Source organism: Diachasmimorpha longicaudata, chromosome 14 (genome assembly GCF_034640455.1).
Source record: "Diachasmimorpha longicaudata isolate KC_UGA_2023 chromosome 14, iyDiaLong2, whole genome shotgun sequence".
Classification (NCBI taxonomy): Eukaryota; Metazoa; Arthropoda; class Insecta; order Hymenoptera; family Braconidae; genus Diachasmimorpha; species Diachasmimorpha longicaudata.
The window spans coordinates 2,707,928-2,724,015 of NC_087238.1; the positions used below are offsets into that span (position 1 = coordinate 2,707,928).

Here is a 16,088-nt window from a genome sequence, read left to right on the forward strand (position 1 = left end):
TATCTGATTCTTCCATTTGTTTCATCACTATTTGATTAATGAGAAAAATTTTGCCACTGGATAAAATGACTGTATTGTCAGGATGAGTTGCCTTTAAAGTCACTCCTGACATCAATATAGAAGATAGAGCAACGAATCTTTGATCATTATAAATTAAAATGCCACAACCAACATCAAATTTTAAATTGCTCATGATTGAACGTTTTTTGATCTGAATTTTATCAGCAGATTCTAGTTCACTTAATCTATTAGCAATTTGAGTAAGCGGTTGTGATGGAGATTTGACAAGTTTTTTAAAGTAACCAATGTAATTTTCACCCCAAAAGGCTGACAACTCACTCAATGTCACTTGGAAAATATCTACATCATCTGTTATATTCAATGCCGCTATAAGGAAACAACCCTGCCGGGTTATGGTTTCCGGAAAACGTGACCCCTCTGCCAAGTTTCTCCGGTCTTGGAAAAATCCAGATCTGCCAGCAAGCTGGGGGACACTTCGCTACAATGCCAGCACTTTTCTTATTGAAAAGGACCGGAATTGCACCCACGGGGAACCACGGGGAGGTGGTCCCTGGCCTAAGCCCAGATTTGTAGGACCTCACGCATTACTGCCCCTCAGTGGTCCGTTTCCCAAATTCTCAACGGATGCCATTACAGTCAAAAGAACATCTGATGGAATTTAGGACTCAGCGAGGTACCGATTTCCATGGTTTGGTTTCCATCTTTATATTTGGTAATATTATCAAATTATTATCGAAACAACTAGGAACACACACCACGCACTTGGCATTATCCTTACTTCAAGTACCCCTGTACAGCCTCAACTGGTGGTCCGGCTAGTAGAGATAGACCCATCTCGAGGTTTTTGGTCCCCAGTGAAGTGCACACGAAGCACAATCGTATTTCAAATGCGTTCGAGCGTGTCGGGAGGCTCCCAGTTGGACTCAGGGTCCGCGGGTTCGTCATGCCCGTGGTCCAGGGGGGGTTGCCCCCCCCTTTCCCCCCTGCGGGGCATCATCTGTTATATGTAAAACATTATGAAAACTGAGGATTTGAGATTTTTGGTCGCACAGTGACGGTAACAGATAAAAAAACTGTCGTAATAATTCTCTGGCACTTTGCCGATGAGTCAAAATTAACTCTCCATGATTCAAAATACGACAAGCTGTGTATAATAAAAGAAAATGTGTGTAATATTCTGCAGGTAAAATATTCCGCAATATTATGGGGCCACAGTTGTGCAAGAAAAAACGAAACTGTGTAGCCTTCCATCTTGAAAGAGAGTAAATATCAAATGTTTTACGTTGAAATTCCATGGGTACATTAGTAGCTACCTGGTCTAATAACAGTTGTATATTTCTAACTTCACTTAATTTAAGGCGTTTTGCACTTTTCCGAGTTATCCATTTTTCTAAAAGTCCTTTCATTATACATGAATACAATAAATGCATAGCATCAAGAACTACATGCCGAACTGGATCAAAACCACAGATTTTCAATAGGGGACTGTTGTCAACATGATGATGTTCTGAATGCTCTCTGCTCTCAAATGATTCCTTCGTTCGTTTTGGGCAGTCCATCTCCGGATACACACGTGTCTTATGGCGGCCTTCTCCAACGGATATGCCACTCGTTGTGCATCGCTCGCAGGCAAAAAATCCACCAGGCGCTTTGCAACATTTGATAAATGCCCGGGCAGGCGAGTCTGCAATTATAGCCAGAATTTTGAAAGAGTAATTCCTATCATGTAGCTTAACTCCATTTTCTGTCAACGAATTGGCCTCGCTAACAAAATCCTTTAGATAATCTTGAACAGAATCTGGCTTGGAATCTCCAGCGTAAATTCCAACTACCGCAGGAGAAGTGTCGTAGTCTGGATGATAAATTTTGATGGTTATGGGCCAAACTACCATCTTTGAGTTGTTGTAGAGCTGCATACCATCGATGTGCACTAGTAAGGCAATTTGTTCTTCTTTATATCCAGATGTAGATATCATCCGATTGAGCACATTTTCTATGCCGATGTATATATATTCACCTTGTTTTTTGGAAGCGCTTAACATACAGTCTTCCACAGAAGTGAAGGTACAGCAAGTAAATGTTTGAAAACAGTGAGATCTGCTTTTATTAATCAAATAAAAGTAAAAGTTCCTTAACGTATTTTCAACAATAACAAATAAACTTTGAATCCATGTAAAAACAAAACCAAAATTCAGTATATAAAAAAAGAAAATGATACCAATATGGTGATAAGTCATTATATTGGGTCCACAAAAGTCAAGGTACACCTAAAGAAAATATATAGAAATTGTAGTTATGGCATTGCTTTCTATTCAAACCTCACCTTTTTCAGTATTTTGTAGGATATCCTTTAGTTTTTATTACTGATTTCAATCTTTTAGGCATTGAATGCACCAATTTTTTGGTGAGCTCGCTGCTAATGTTGTTCCACTCCTCTAACATAACATCCTTAAGCTGCACCTTGCTTGAAATCTTTCTTTTTCTAATTCTAGTCTCAAGTTCATACCAAAGATGCTCAATGGGGTTTGAATCAGGCCTTTGAGGTGGGGTAGGAAACATACGATCATTGTACAACAACCACATTCGTACTTTGTGAGCAGTGTGCTTAGGGTCATTTTCATATTGAAACAAGAAGTCTTCCTGTATACCTAGCCTAAGAGAACTCTGCTTCATATTATTTCGTAGAATATCCAAATATGAATTCTGATCCATATTATTTTCGACAAAAACCAGGATTCCTACCCCCGCAGCTGCCATGCACCCCCACACCATAACGCCACCGCCTCCATGTTTAATAGTTTTGACCGTATTCTTTGGATTGAGCGCTTCTCTTGCTCTGTGCCAGACCCTTTTATGCCCATTTACGTCAAATGTGCAAAACTTAGACTCATCTGAGAATAAAATTTTATCCCAAAACTCCACAGGCTTGTCACAATATGTCTTTGCGAATGTTATACGCTTTTCTTTGTTTATAGCACTCACAAGCGGCTTCTTCCTGGGCGTTCTAGATGAAAATCCATTCTCTACTACAGCTCTTCGCACAGTTTCTGCACTAACCTGTTTTTTGTCGTAAACAACAAGGTCATCACTAATTTTTCTGCAGCTTACAAATGGGTTTTCTTTTACTATACACAAAATTTTCCTCTTGTCAGTATCATTGGAGTACGAATGTGGTTGTTGTACAATGCTCGTATGTTTCCTACCCCACCTCAAAGCCCTGATTTAAACCCCATTGAGCATCTTTGGTATGAACTTGAGACTAGAATTAGAAAAAGAAAGATTTCAAGCAAGGTGCAGCTTAAGGATGTTATGTTAGAGGAGTGGAACAACATTAGCAGTGAGCTCACCAAAAAATTGGTGCATTCAATGCCTAAAAGATTGAAATCAGTAATAAAAACTAAAGGATATCCTACAAAATACTGAAAAAGGTGAGGTTTGAATAGAAAGTAATGCCATAACTACAATTTCTATATATTTTCTTTAGGTGTACCTTGACTTTTGTGGACCCAATATAATGACTTATCACCATATTGGTATCATTTTCTTTTTTTATATACTGAATTTTGGTTTTGTTTTTACATGGATTCAAAGTTTATTTGTTATTGTTGAAAATACGTTAAGGAACTTTTACTTTTATTTGATTAATAAAAGCAGATCTCACTGTTTTCAAAAATTCACTTGCTGTACCTTCACTTCTGTGGAAGACTGTAGGTGCTAATTCTCTACGGTGGGGAGTATGAACTAATGCCTGGCATGTCTTTGGTAATTCCCTATGTCCTGCTCTTCGAAGAATCTCTAATAATTCAGAAACGACAGTCCAATTCAACGAGGTTGAATTTTTTAAAGTCCAATCTCTCAAACTTTGCCTTAAATTGATTTGGGGAGGAATTTCAGGAACATCCTCCTCTCGCTTATGACCATCGTCATTATGACAATCATCTACGTTGATTCCATCACTGTTAATTGAGCCAATACACATATTTTGTTCAAAACTACTTGATAGATCAATAATTTCACTATCCAAACTCCGCAACAGTACATTTTCATCGCAATTAGATTGAACATCATAAGACAAAATTTCATCCTCGTCCAGGCGCACGTTTTGGAGGTTAGAATTGCTGTCGTTCAACTCCAAGTCAACACTACTTTCCTGAGAACTTCGTGTTTGTCTCAAAAAACGAAATTTTTTCATTCTGTAGGCACTTGACATTGTTTTTTTTGTTCAGTTATATTCACTGTCACAATAAATGTCTTGAATATATCGAGGAGCGTCGTTACGCCTATGAGGTGACCATTCGTATAAAGAAATTCGTATAGAGATGTTCTATAGGACGTTTCTATACGGTGATTCTATAGGAATTTCTCTACACGAACTGTGTATGGAATTGTTCGAATAGCATATCCGATAAACATATAGAATTCCTATAGAATCACCGATAGAAATGTCCTATAAAACATCTCCAAACGATTTTTTGCATACGTGCGAACGGCCGAATGTTGGCAGATTAATGAATAGCCGATAATCAGTGTACCAATGTACGCCGAACATTGGCCGATGAGCCGGTAGCCGATAATCGGTGTACTAATGTGCGGCCGGACATTGGCCGATGAGCCGGTAGCCGATATTCGGTATGACGACATTGGGCCGATTATTCGCCGCATTGTGTATGTCGGCAAACCCTACATGGGATATGAGACTGAGGCGAAATGAGGAAGCTGATGATTTTAACTTGCGGTTGCAGCGTGTTTTGAAAAATGCCAGAGCTTCAGTCAAAGATTCTTTTCCTGATGAACACGAGACGCTAGTTAAGGTGATTGAGCATCTCGCGTTGCGAAAATTTGAACGTGAAATTCCTCCAGATTATCGTGCCGAAATAAGATCAAAAAATTATAGGACATTAAGAGAAGCGTTCGATGCTATCAAGCCCTTAGTGGAAGACGATCGTTTGGTATCGGGTATACATGGTATGAGGCTAAAAAATAATCGATCAGATTATAGAGATAGGGATGAATATAGACAAGACCGAAGTGGGGATCGTACCGGAAATAGACGCAATGATGTTTTTGATAGAAGTCGTTCACGGTATGAGAACGGTAGCTATCGACGAGACAGGAGTCGCGACAATTACGACAGACGACGCGATCGAGACTGGTCACAGTCAAGACGCAGGGACTACCAACTTGACAGACCTGTACAAGACGATTGTCAATTTTCGGGGTTTGAAAAGGATCTCGCATTTCCAATCCTGGCCGCAGTAAAAAGGGTGCTCGCTGGAAAATCTGGTGAAAAGTCAGAGCACAATTGCAACTGCGAACACTGTAGGTATGGGAATGGGAGAAGGCAATCGCAGGTAGGAGATTTACACCGTCAAGCCAACGGAGACAACATTCAGCGTGAGAACTCGCGAGAACGTGGTCGTCCCAGAGTACGCCTACAAGAAAGAAGACCGCTAGATAGATCCTCTTCCCGCGACACTCGATCCGAGCCTTTAAACTGGGAAGGTGCTCGCTCTCAACCGTCGGGAGCGAGCAAAAGAGAATCGTCGGGAACTCGAGTTTGCGAGCTCCAACAGAGTTAGATGTCGAAACGAAGTTCCTCAATAACAAAATAAACGAAATGGCGGAACGGGGAGAACCTCCCTCAAAGGCATGTCCGGTGATAACGATTAAACACCCAGCCTTTAAGTCACGACAAACCCAAATTTTGGTTGATACCGGGGGGGAGGTAAATTTAATTTGGATAGCACAATTAGACCCCGACACGCGGGTTGACCAGACCGATAAAATCCACATAGTGGGAATTGGCGATAAGATTCTCTCTACATACGGATGTATAGAGCTGACAATCCGGGATATAAAATTTAAATTTTACGTCACTCCGAAGCCTCCGGGTGGTTATAACGGCATTCTTGGTTTAAAATTTTTAACTCTGCAGTCTGCAACAATTTCGTATTACACATCATCTTTGCTATTGAAAGAAAAATTATTCCACCTTGAATTTTGCGAACCTCCTGCATTAAATGAGTTTCCAATTTGCGCAATTGGTAAAAGCCCCAGAATACCGATTAAATCTCCAAAATTAAAAAAAGGTCAACAGGTATTCCTACTAGACACTGGGGCATGCTTAAATTTAATATCGAAGAACGGTTTTGACCAAAATATAATTATTAGAAACTGTCCACCGAGATATACTTTTTGAGTCGGGGGGGGGGGGGTGAAACCCATCCTAGGTGTCATTACACTTGAGATTCAAGGAGCGTCAGCAGAATTCAACGTTGTTGCGTCATTACGCGAAACCGAATATACAGGAATCGTGGGTAATCAATTCTTGCGCAACCAACAGGCAGAAATCTCATTCCTATTGAACTGCCTACTCCTTAAGAACTCTCTCACCAACCCAATAATATTCTATCAAGATCTGAGACCTGAAGGTCCAATATGTATCCCTCGGTGCGAAATGAATATTCCCGTGCTAGTCAAAAATTGGACCGACTGTAAGGGCTACTTTCCCAAAACGACAGTCGAGCCACGATTGATCATCCTACCGTCTGAAGTAGAGGTAGACTCGCAGGGTGTTTTCTGGGTAACAATAGCTAATGAAAATGACGTCAGCATGGACATTACGTTGGCACCTAAGGCCGTAGAACCACTGGCAGTAATGATGACTGCTTTCGAGCTTGACAATTCAGATCTGGGGTTCCCTGAGTCCATTTTTGGTGAACCCGACTTCGAAATTCCTCTAAACGTCGCCCAATATTCAGCCAGCACCAGAGTAGGAAAAATTATTCAGATCTTCACTGAAGCAGTGACCATGGATGATAGGAAATCAGTAATAGAGGATCTCGTTTGCGAATTTCCCCAAGCATTTTCATTGCCTGGTGAGTCAAGCGGCGAAATGAAGGGCATGACCTGCCCCATCCGGACAGCCGATCAACGACCAGTGCATGTCAAACAGTACCGATTCCCAGGGAACCTACAAGAAGAGGTCACAAAGCAAGTAAATAAGCTCCTGGACACGGGCAAAATCAAACCATCCGTCTCACCTTACAATTCGCCATTATGGATGGTTCCGAAGAAACCCGATGCGAGAGGAAACAAGCAATGGAGGATGGTCGTGGATTACCGTCACCTGAACAAGAAAACAATAGCTGATAAATTCCCTTTGCCCCACATTCCTTTATTAATGTCCAGATTCGGAGGTTCTTGTTTGTTCTCGACCTTGGACCTTGCCAGCGGATTTCATCAAATACCGATGCTGCTAAAGGATCAAGAAAAGACTGCATTTTCAACTCACGATGGTCACTACGAGTACACTCACATGCCATTCGGGCCAAAGAATGCTGGTCCTATATTCCAACGTTGCATGAACGAGATGCTAGGGGACTTAATAGGAAATGGGGTCCAAGTCTATCTGGATGACATCATAGTACATACTTCGGACCTTGAAACACATCGTGAATTGCTGAGTAAAGTGTTCCAACGAGTGTCGGAGTATGGAGCCACTCTGCAAGTAGAAAAATGCCATCTGTTGAAAGACGAGATTGTCTTCCTAGGCTATGTCATCGACAAGGACGGAATGAGACCAGACCCTGCCAAAGTTCGATCCATTACTCACATTACTCCGCCAAAATCGAAACAGGACCTGCGAAGCTTCTTGGGCATGTGTAATTACTTCCATCAATTCAAAGAATGGTATGCGCCGAGAGCGAAGCCTCTATTCAACTTAGTAAAACAAAAGACAGAATGGAAATGGGGCAAAAAGGAACAACTCGCCTTTGAAGAGCTGCAGTGGTTCCTCTCACAAGCACCTTTCCTCAGACACCCGGACAATAGTCGTCCGTTCGTCGTCACAATTAATTCCACTAGTGGAGGCATAGGAGCAATCCTAACACAGGTGGATGACGAAGGAATTGAAGGTCCGATTGCCTATGTTTCCAGGCAACTAAACGACACGGAAACAAGATACACCAAAGATGAAAGAGAGTGCCTGGCAGTAGTCTACGCCTTGAACAAATTCAGGCCACTCCTCTACGGACAACAGTTTCACCTGTATGCAGAATCTGCCGCAGTGGTGTGGTTGCAGGATACTCAAGATCAAACCACACGCAAGGCACTACTCAAAACCAAAATATCCCGCTTTGACTTCATTCCTCACCATCGTACAGCAAAAACGAAGCAGATCGCTAAGGTCTTGGCTTCATCCCCTGTAGACCCACCAGAAAACGATGACGAAACAGAATTCTCGGAGAATTATCCAACAACGATGTTTAAAAAGGTAACGCCACCGATGCAGCCAGGAGTATCGAAACATCAAACAGAGCCTCCCAAAAAGAGAGGACGTCCGCTTGGGTCAAAGAATAAGAACCCCACTAAGAACGTAGAAGCAGCCAGATCAAGTCAGTCAATAACGGGTATGGTAACAAGATCACGAAATGCATCAACTCCGGTTGAAAGGAGAACATTACCGACACCATCAACTCGAGAAACAGCCAGCAATAAGGCTAAAGAAAAGAAAAGACCCGAATCAGTAAATATCCTTAGAGTACCTGTCATCAGTGAAGCAGGAAGCTCAGAACAACCCGAAGAGATCGAAGATGATGTTTTCGAGCAGTCAGAGGAGCCACCGGAGAACCCTGCAATAATCCCCTTAGAAACTTATCCGAGAAAGGATTCTGATGACTCTGACAACGATCAGGATGACGACCCTCCACTAGGAGATTATTCCGAAACAGCTGGAACTCAAGAAGAGGCTGGTTTACAGGAAGAGGAAGAAAGCAGAACCGTGAAAAGAGCTCCATTCCTCGGATTCATCGGATCAATATCACGATCGCTGTTCGGTACCATGGATTACAACGATTTCGAACATATCAACAAGGAAATTGACAAGCTTTACAGTGGCCAAAACCAAATCACACACCTGGTGAACAATGCAACGCACATAATCAGGTCGGAAATTGACAAGATGATGGCTCACATGGAGACGTCCCGGAGAAACATCAAGATTCTAAGGAATGCCACTGAACATCTACAACAAGGGCTCAACCGTCAAGCAAACTCTATTGCTTTAATTGAAATGTCAATGAAGTTCCAGCATGCAGGCAACGAGCTGATTCACTCTGTAGAGATCCTCCGAGACTCTACCGAAAAAATCATCGAAGCCATCGATGCTGCAAAACATGGGAGAATCACACAAACCTTCCTCACTCCAGAACAACTAAACCAAGCAACGGAAGAAATCCGGAAACACCATCCAGAGCTAGAATTCCCGATCCCAAAAGGCAAGACGGATTACCCTGCGCTATCAAAAATCAGCACGATCCACACAGGCCACACTAAAGGAAAAGTATTAATTATAATTACTTTACCATTATTAAGCCGACAGGCTTTTCAACTCTATGAGCTTCACCCCTGTGCAAAAGCACCGAAAACCACCAATGGGATGATGACCGCATGGATAAAACCAAGAAAGCCCTTTCTAGCCATCACCGAAGACCGATATTGTTACGCACAATTGGAAAAAACCCAGCTAGAACAGTGTGCCTCACTGGGAGATCAATTGATCTGCAGGCCGAAGTTTGCTATTTCTAGCTCAACCATGAAGCCAACATGCGAGGCTATGTTGCTATTGAAACCAGAGCAACAAACTTTCAAACTGTGCGACATTAGGATTTCCCCATCAGCCGGCACCGAATGGACCAATCTAGCCAAATCCGATCAATGGCTGTTTTCGACCACGGGAGAAGAGACAGGCAGGCTGTATTGCCATGGAAAATTCATAACCTCGTTCCAGATAAAAGGCACTGGCATCATTGCTCTAAAGCCCAACTGCTATGCACTGACCCCCACAGACAGAGTAACACATACAGGTGTACTAGGTGCGGATGAAACAGAAGTTCACCTACCAACAGTGAACCTTAACCTACAAGAATTGATGACGAACGCTTCGGACGGAACTTCTAATCAGGATATGACAGAAACTATTCGGCTACTTGCAATGCCCGAACTCACCAAAGGAAAGAAAATCGAAATGAGTCTGGATGAAGCACAGAGAGAACTCGAACAGATAGGACAACAAAAACAGGAATCCTATCACCATCGAATAATTACGTTCGGATCCATCGGCGGAATAGGACTCCTCTCGTTGCTGGGCTCCGCATACATGCTGTGCAGCAAATCAAAGGCAATCAGCGTGATCCGATGGATGCTACGATGCATTGGTTGCAGGTGCCATAGATCTACCAAGAGGAAGTCAACATCAAAAATCGAAGACGGAATTAAATTGGAACAACTCATCTCGGTTACCCCAACAGTCATACCAGTAGAACAAGACCAAAAAATCCTGAGAGTCCTATCAGCACCAGAACTACGGAGCAGCACATCAACTGAAGATCCGGACCAACGACGATTTGCGATCGCCCTCAAACAGGTTGTCGCGCATCCGTCACCCAGCCACGCAACAATAAGCGCGTCATCACGACACCAGCCTATAATATTAGATTATTAAGTCTACCATATTAAATTACTAAACCCATCATATTATATTAGTGGCTATTATTAGATTATCAAGGGAGAAAACGCAATGTAATGTAAAGAACCACACATCCTAGAATAATCCGCTAACTTATTTGACACCGGAAAAGGCGTGTGGTTCAGAAACTTAAAATCACTAACACAAACTTTTGATCACAAGACAATAATCCAAAGTTAACCCGTGCGCATCACTCTTATTAGACAATTCACTGTGTCCAACCGATCAGAACGAAGCCATCTAGGCAACTGCTTCAAACAATTACAAAACGTGAGAACACACGTCTAATCCGTAAGAATGTAACCCGATCCCGGATCGGATTACAAGAATCCAATTAGTCAGCACTGACACTAACCCACTGAGCTACATAATATGATAATTCGAACTTACCTTTTTAAACAGAATGGAATTCTTGACGACTATTTAAACAATCACAAGTTCGGGAAACCAAATCGCAATGAACGGATGAGGGCCAACTTTCCTTGAGAGGTCCCTCCACACAGCGGAGCCACCTCTCAGGGGGGGGGGTGTTGTGTTTGATAATATTTTATTTCTTAAAAATTAAATATTTAAACAATGTCTAGCGAAGTCGAGCAAGCAAAATGCTTCGATTTCCCAACTTCGGACATTGGCGTCATCCACAGAATGCGATGAGCAAAGCCCAAATAGTGCGACGTCAACATCGAACCATCCGCACACGGGCATTGACCGCAAACGCATTTCCGACCCTTGTCAAAATTAAAAATCAGTCTTGTCCTAGCATCGCGAACGATCACACCAAGGGGCGAACTCCTTGAAACTTAAGATACCTGATTCCGGAATCAGTCCATAATTCTGCCCGGCGTTTATCTTTTGTTTCAAGTATCGGGAAGAATGATCACAAGTACGCACATCTTCGTAGTGATTATTCCCGCGGTTAGTTTTTGGACCGAATGATCTCGTGCGGTACCGTTTGACGGATTGCAAAATTACGCGTTGCGGCTGCAGTGCAAGATCGAGAGAGAGGACTCATACAAAAACAAACAAATACAAAATAGTGCAAGAGAGAAAATTAAAAGAACACTTATATAAATCCTAAACTAGTGTTCTGATTGGAGTGTGTCAGCAGCTGAAAGAGTGAGTAACCCTAATCAGGCTATTGTGATAATATTCGGGTTAATTCATTATTCTCTCACTCATATTTCGCGAATATCTTGTAGAAAGATCAAATTCAACTTCACGTGTTACTGTTTAGTCACATAAATAATCATTATTGTTATACTTATAATTATATGGTCTAAAATACATTCAATATCGTACAGTTCTGTGAGAGTTTATTTGAGTATTGATCCTCAATCCCTTCTATGAAACAGATGTGCCCAGCACTTTAAAGGTAAGGATTCACGCTAAACAAAAATAATTATTTTATTGCGCGGCTCCGAAAATTGAAACTGATATTTAAATACAAAATACCATTTCAATTTTCCATATCCAATAAGTGATGCAGTATTCACAAGAAATATACATAGATTTAAATCAAAATTGTTCATTTCACACTTTCGTTGCCATAGACCTATTGTTTCAGTTGTAGAATTTGATGAAAATGCTGATAATGATGATGTAAGAGTTGTTGAAATTATGGATGAGAATTGATAAATTTTGTATTTACTATTCACTAATATTTACTCATTTAAATAAAACCACTTTCTTCGAATATAGTTTCCATATTATTATACATCATGTCCATTCAAAAAGTGCCCACATTGCTTTGATAAACTTGATTTTTTATGTACAATTTCTCATGTCGCGAGCTCACCTAAAAATGCTCACCCAAAAAAGTGCCCAACGCGCCATAAGTTCAAGTTTTCACTTCTGCCTGCACTCCCGGAGTGCAACGAGTTTTTTTTTTTAACGATTTTTAACGAAAAAGAATAAGATTTTCATGATTTTTTTTGAAGTTCGCTATTTTTTTTTTTAATGAAATTGATTATATTTGGTAGGGACGATAGCCGCAGATCTATTGAATAATGCATTCGATTTTTTTATCTCAGACAACATGAACAGCCGCTATCACCTTGCCCAGTGAACTACCTTTTTTTGTTGGGGACTACTTTGACTTAAGGGGTTACATGGGTTTCCTCGGGCAAAAAACGGCCTTTTTTCAATATTTTTTTTTGCATATAAAAAATGAAATATTTACATGAAACTTTTTATTATTCAAAAGATACATATTTAATAAACATTTTGTGAAATTTTCAAAAAAAAATATCAAGATGGCGGCCATTACGACGCCATTTCCGGCAGTCCCTCGGAAAAAAGCTGCCTCCGCGTTGTCAGCAGAACTTCTTTCAGGATTATCTGAAATGAAAGGAAAAATTCGTGGTTTAGTAAAGACAATAAACTAGGTATTGGACGAAGGAAAAAAAAATGAACATTCGATTTTTGGCAGACATTTTTATAAAAAAATGCAAATTTTGATGAAAATTTCTCGAAATTTTTCAATTTTTAAATAGTTGTAATTAAAAAAAAAAAATCCTTCGTTCAAGACCTTGTAAATAATATCTCGAAGACTTGTGTAAAATTTCATTAAGATCGGTTGAGTAGTTCGCGAGAAATCTTGACAACCGACTGTGAAAACATAGTTTTGAGAAAAACGCGTTTAAAGTTTTGGAGACAATAAAAGTGGGGAAAAAAATTTTTTTTTTCAACTTACATTGAATCGTCGATTCCTGGGCCATAAAGTAGAGAACCTGCTGCAGCTGCAATGTCCAGGGCATCCTTTTGCTCCTGTCGATGACGAACCCTGGCTTCACGAGTCTCGCTAGTAGATTTCTTGTCGGCTGCGATCACCCGGTTTTGACCTATCTTTCGGGCATAATTGTGGGAATTTGGACCAAGTTTTAGGTCCATACTGTGCATAGTTAATAATAATGCTGATATTCCTTCATTGAAAGTACATGCAGCGATTAATGCAGCAATTTGAACGATTATTGACCCAGCTGGAAGTATTTTGGGAGTAATTTTCCAAATCAACTGATTGAAACTTTCATTGTTATTTTATGTAAATCCACCAACACACCGCTCCAAAAGCTCATCCTTACTCAGGTCTTCATAAATTGGTTTCATTGCAATCAAAACATCATCTGGTAATGGAGTATAATTGTGTTTGAACGATGAGAGATTATGTGATGCTGATGCTTGCTGCCAGGTGCACCACGTGGCTGGAGCTTCAGGGCAATTTTGATGCTGAGGATTTTTGTCTGTAGAGCTGTAGTGGTAATAAGTAGCCCATATTGCATTCCTCATTTTATCAGCTGAATCACTGTTTCTTCTTATCGCTAAGCCATAATATACAGTTAATTTGTCTATCAATTTACTAGTCAATTTACCTTTACCGGAAAGAATTTTTTTTTGATTTTTTTTGCCTTTGACCATCTTTTCCTCAACGGTTTTCTTCACTAAATCACGCAACCGGGTGCCCATCCTCTTCTGTACGTGGCCAATACATTCTTTCTTATTGACAACAAAATCTTCACCATAAGGTTGGGCTTTGAGAATACCAGAGTATGTTTTAGAATCTCCATCTCCTATATAATTTACGTACCTCACGCCATGTTTTACAATAGAACGTTTAAACATTTCAATAATTGAAGATACTTCCATGTTTCCAGATCCTCCAGTGTGATTGGCGGTACATTGATCAGTTTCGATGTGTTCTTCTTTCCACTCTTCAAATTCTGCCGTATCTAATTTTTTTTTCCAAGACTCACATAATTTACAGTATGAACTTTTAACAATAGCATCCAAGACTTTTCCTGTGTGATATCCGATTAGAGAACTGCCACCATAAAGTGATGCAAAACCACGCTTTTTCCACGTCCCATCACCGGAGACAGTCACATCTGTCGTATCTTCAATGTTGTTTGCTAAACTTGTCATTTGCTTTTCCTCTGTAGCAGCAGAGGAGAACAATTTCTCAGCAACTATGGTAATACATTCATGTATTTTATTAATATAAAAGTCGTATGTTGATTGATTCAAAAAGGAGCTGCTTATATCCATCAAACCGCAAAACTTCTTGCATCCAGCAAGACCCAAACCCAATACTCGCATAACAAAAATAAACCGCCGATTTAGTTCATACATTCTGCCAATTTGTTGACATGATAAAATATATTTTGGTTTACATCGTTCACATTGTACCACAAGTTTAAATCCCAGACCGAATTTGGAGCATTGTTTAAAATCTATTTTTCCATTACAAAATTGTTCTTCACCTGCACTTTTAATAATGTTTGAACACCGTACAAAAGCCGAAAGTGTAGAAAAAAACAGAGCAAAGTCAATGATCGAATATTGTAGTGTGGCTTCCTCTGGCACGTGCTGTTTATCCTCGCCTTTTAATTTCTTTGCCGACGAACTCGTGAAAGAATTATCATCTGTCTCAGGATTTTTCGGATTAAACGATTGTTTCCTTTTCTTAGGTCTATCTTTTCTACGAACACCTTCCGTTATCTCGGCTCTAGACACTGTAAACGGCATTTTTTATCGAAAAAATTCACAGCAAACACTTATAAAGTCAAAATAAACTACGTAGTTTAACGAGAAATCACCAAATGAAGTATTTCCCACTTGTTTACCTTACACAGTGAAAGAAAAGGACAAGAATTACGGCTAACAATAGGCGAGCCGCTGCAGCGTTATACCTACTGCGCGCTCAGCCTATACATGACCTGGAGTGTCCGTCTTTTCAGGGCTGTATCTCCGAAACTATTACTCGGATCAACTTGAAAATTTAGGACAATATTCTAGAGATGTTATAGAATTTAATAAGACAAAAAAAATCGATTTTTTAAAACCGTGAAACCCATGTAACCCCTTAAAAAAATATATGTTAAAAATGTTGAAAACGAAAAAAAAAAAATTTTTCGTAATTTCAAGATACAAATAAAAATATATTAAAAAATCTACATGATTGAAGTTTGTTGTCGCAAAAAAAAAAAATTTCCTGAAAAGTGGTAAAATATAGGCGTTCACATGAGAGTAACCCCTTAAGTAGGATCGATAGTCATCGCGTCGCGACCGGAGGCTCACCGGTAACCCCCGTTCCAATAGGTCATCCTCCCCGGACCCCCACAGTCGAGTGACCGGGCACGCAACGCGACGTTAAGATATTGCAATTGAACATGTCCCGCTCAATTGCAGTAACCGGGGAGGTCTTCCAGCTAGTTCGCAAAGAGCGTCTGGACATACTGTTGCTCCAAGAGCCGTATGCCATTCGTGAGGCGAACACCTGGGCCATCTGAGACCTAGGACTTGGTATGCGTATTGCCGCGAGCTGAACGGAGCGACCGTGGGCGGCCGTAGTTGCGTGCAACTCCATCGTGGAGATTGCTTATGTGTCCCAACTTAGTACAGCACATTGCGTTTGTGCTGAAGCCCGCGTCCCCGGTGGGTCCTTCTTCGTCGGCTCGAGTTATTTTCAGTACTCAGACGACATAGAAATCCACCTGAGGCAGCTTGAAAAGGTTCTCAGCTGTCTCAGGGGTCGCCGCGTTCT

At 40.8% G+C, this 16,088-nt stretch overlaps 1 protein-coding gene across 7 annotated transcripts in view; it reads right to left on the reverse strand.

Moving 5' to 3' along the window:
- LOC135168989 (uncharacterized) overlaps nt 1-16,088 on the reverse strand; it is a 44,346-nt gene that overhangs the window by 3,806 nt on the left and 24,452 nt on the right. For 3 of the 7 annotated variants that reach the window (XM_064133646.1, XM_064133644.1, XM_064133643.1), the window contains exon 1: nt 340-3,425. The exons of 1 other annotated variant lie outside the window; for it this stretch is intronic. The gene's annotated coding sequence lies outside the window, so the exon portion shown is untranslated. Of the gene's footprint in view, nt 1-339; nt 3,426-10,029; nt 10,052-12,752; nt 12,887-13,241; nt 15,058-16,088 lie in introns of those variants that run through there. 3 more of the 7 variants (XR_010300132.1, XR_010300131.1, XM_064133648.1) reach the window with 3 other exon arrangements.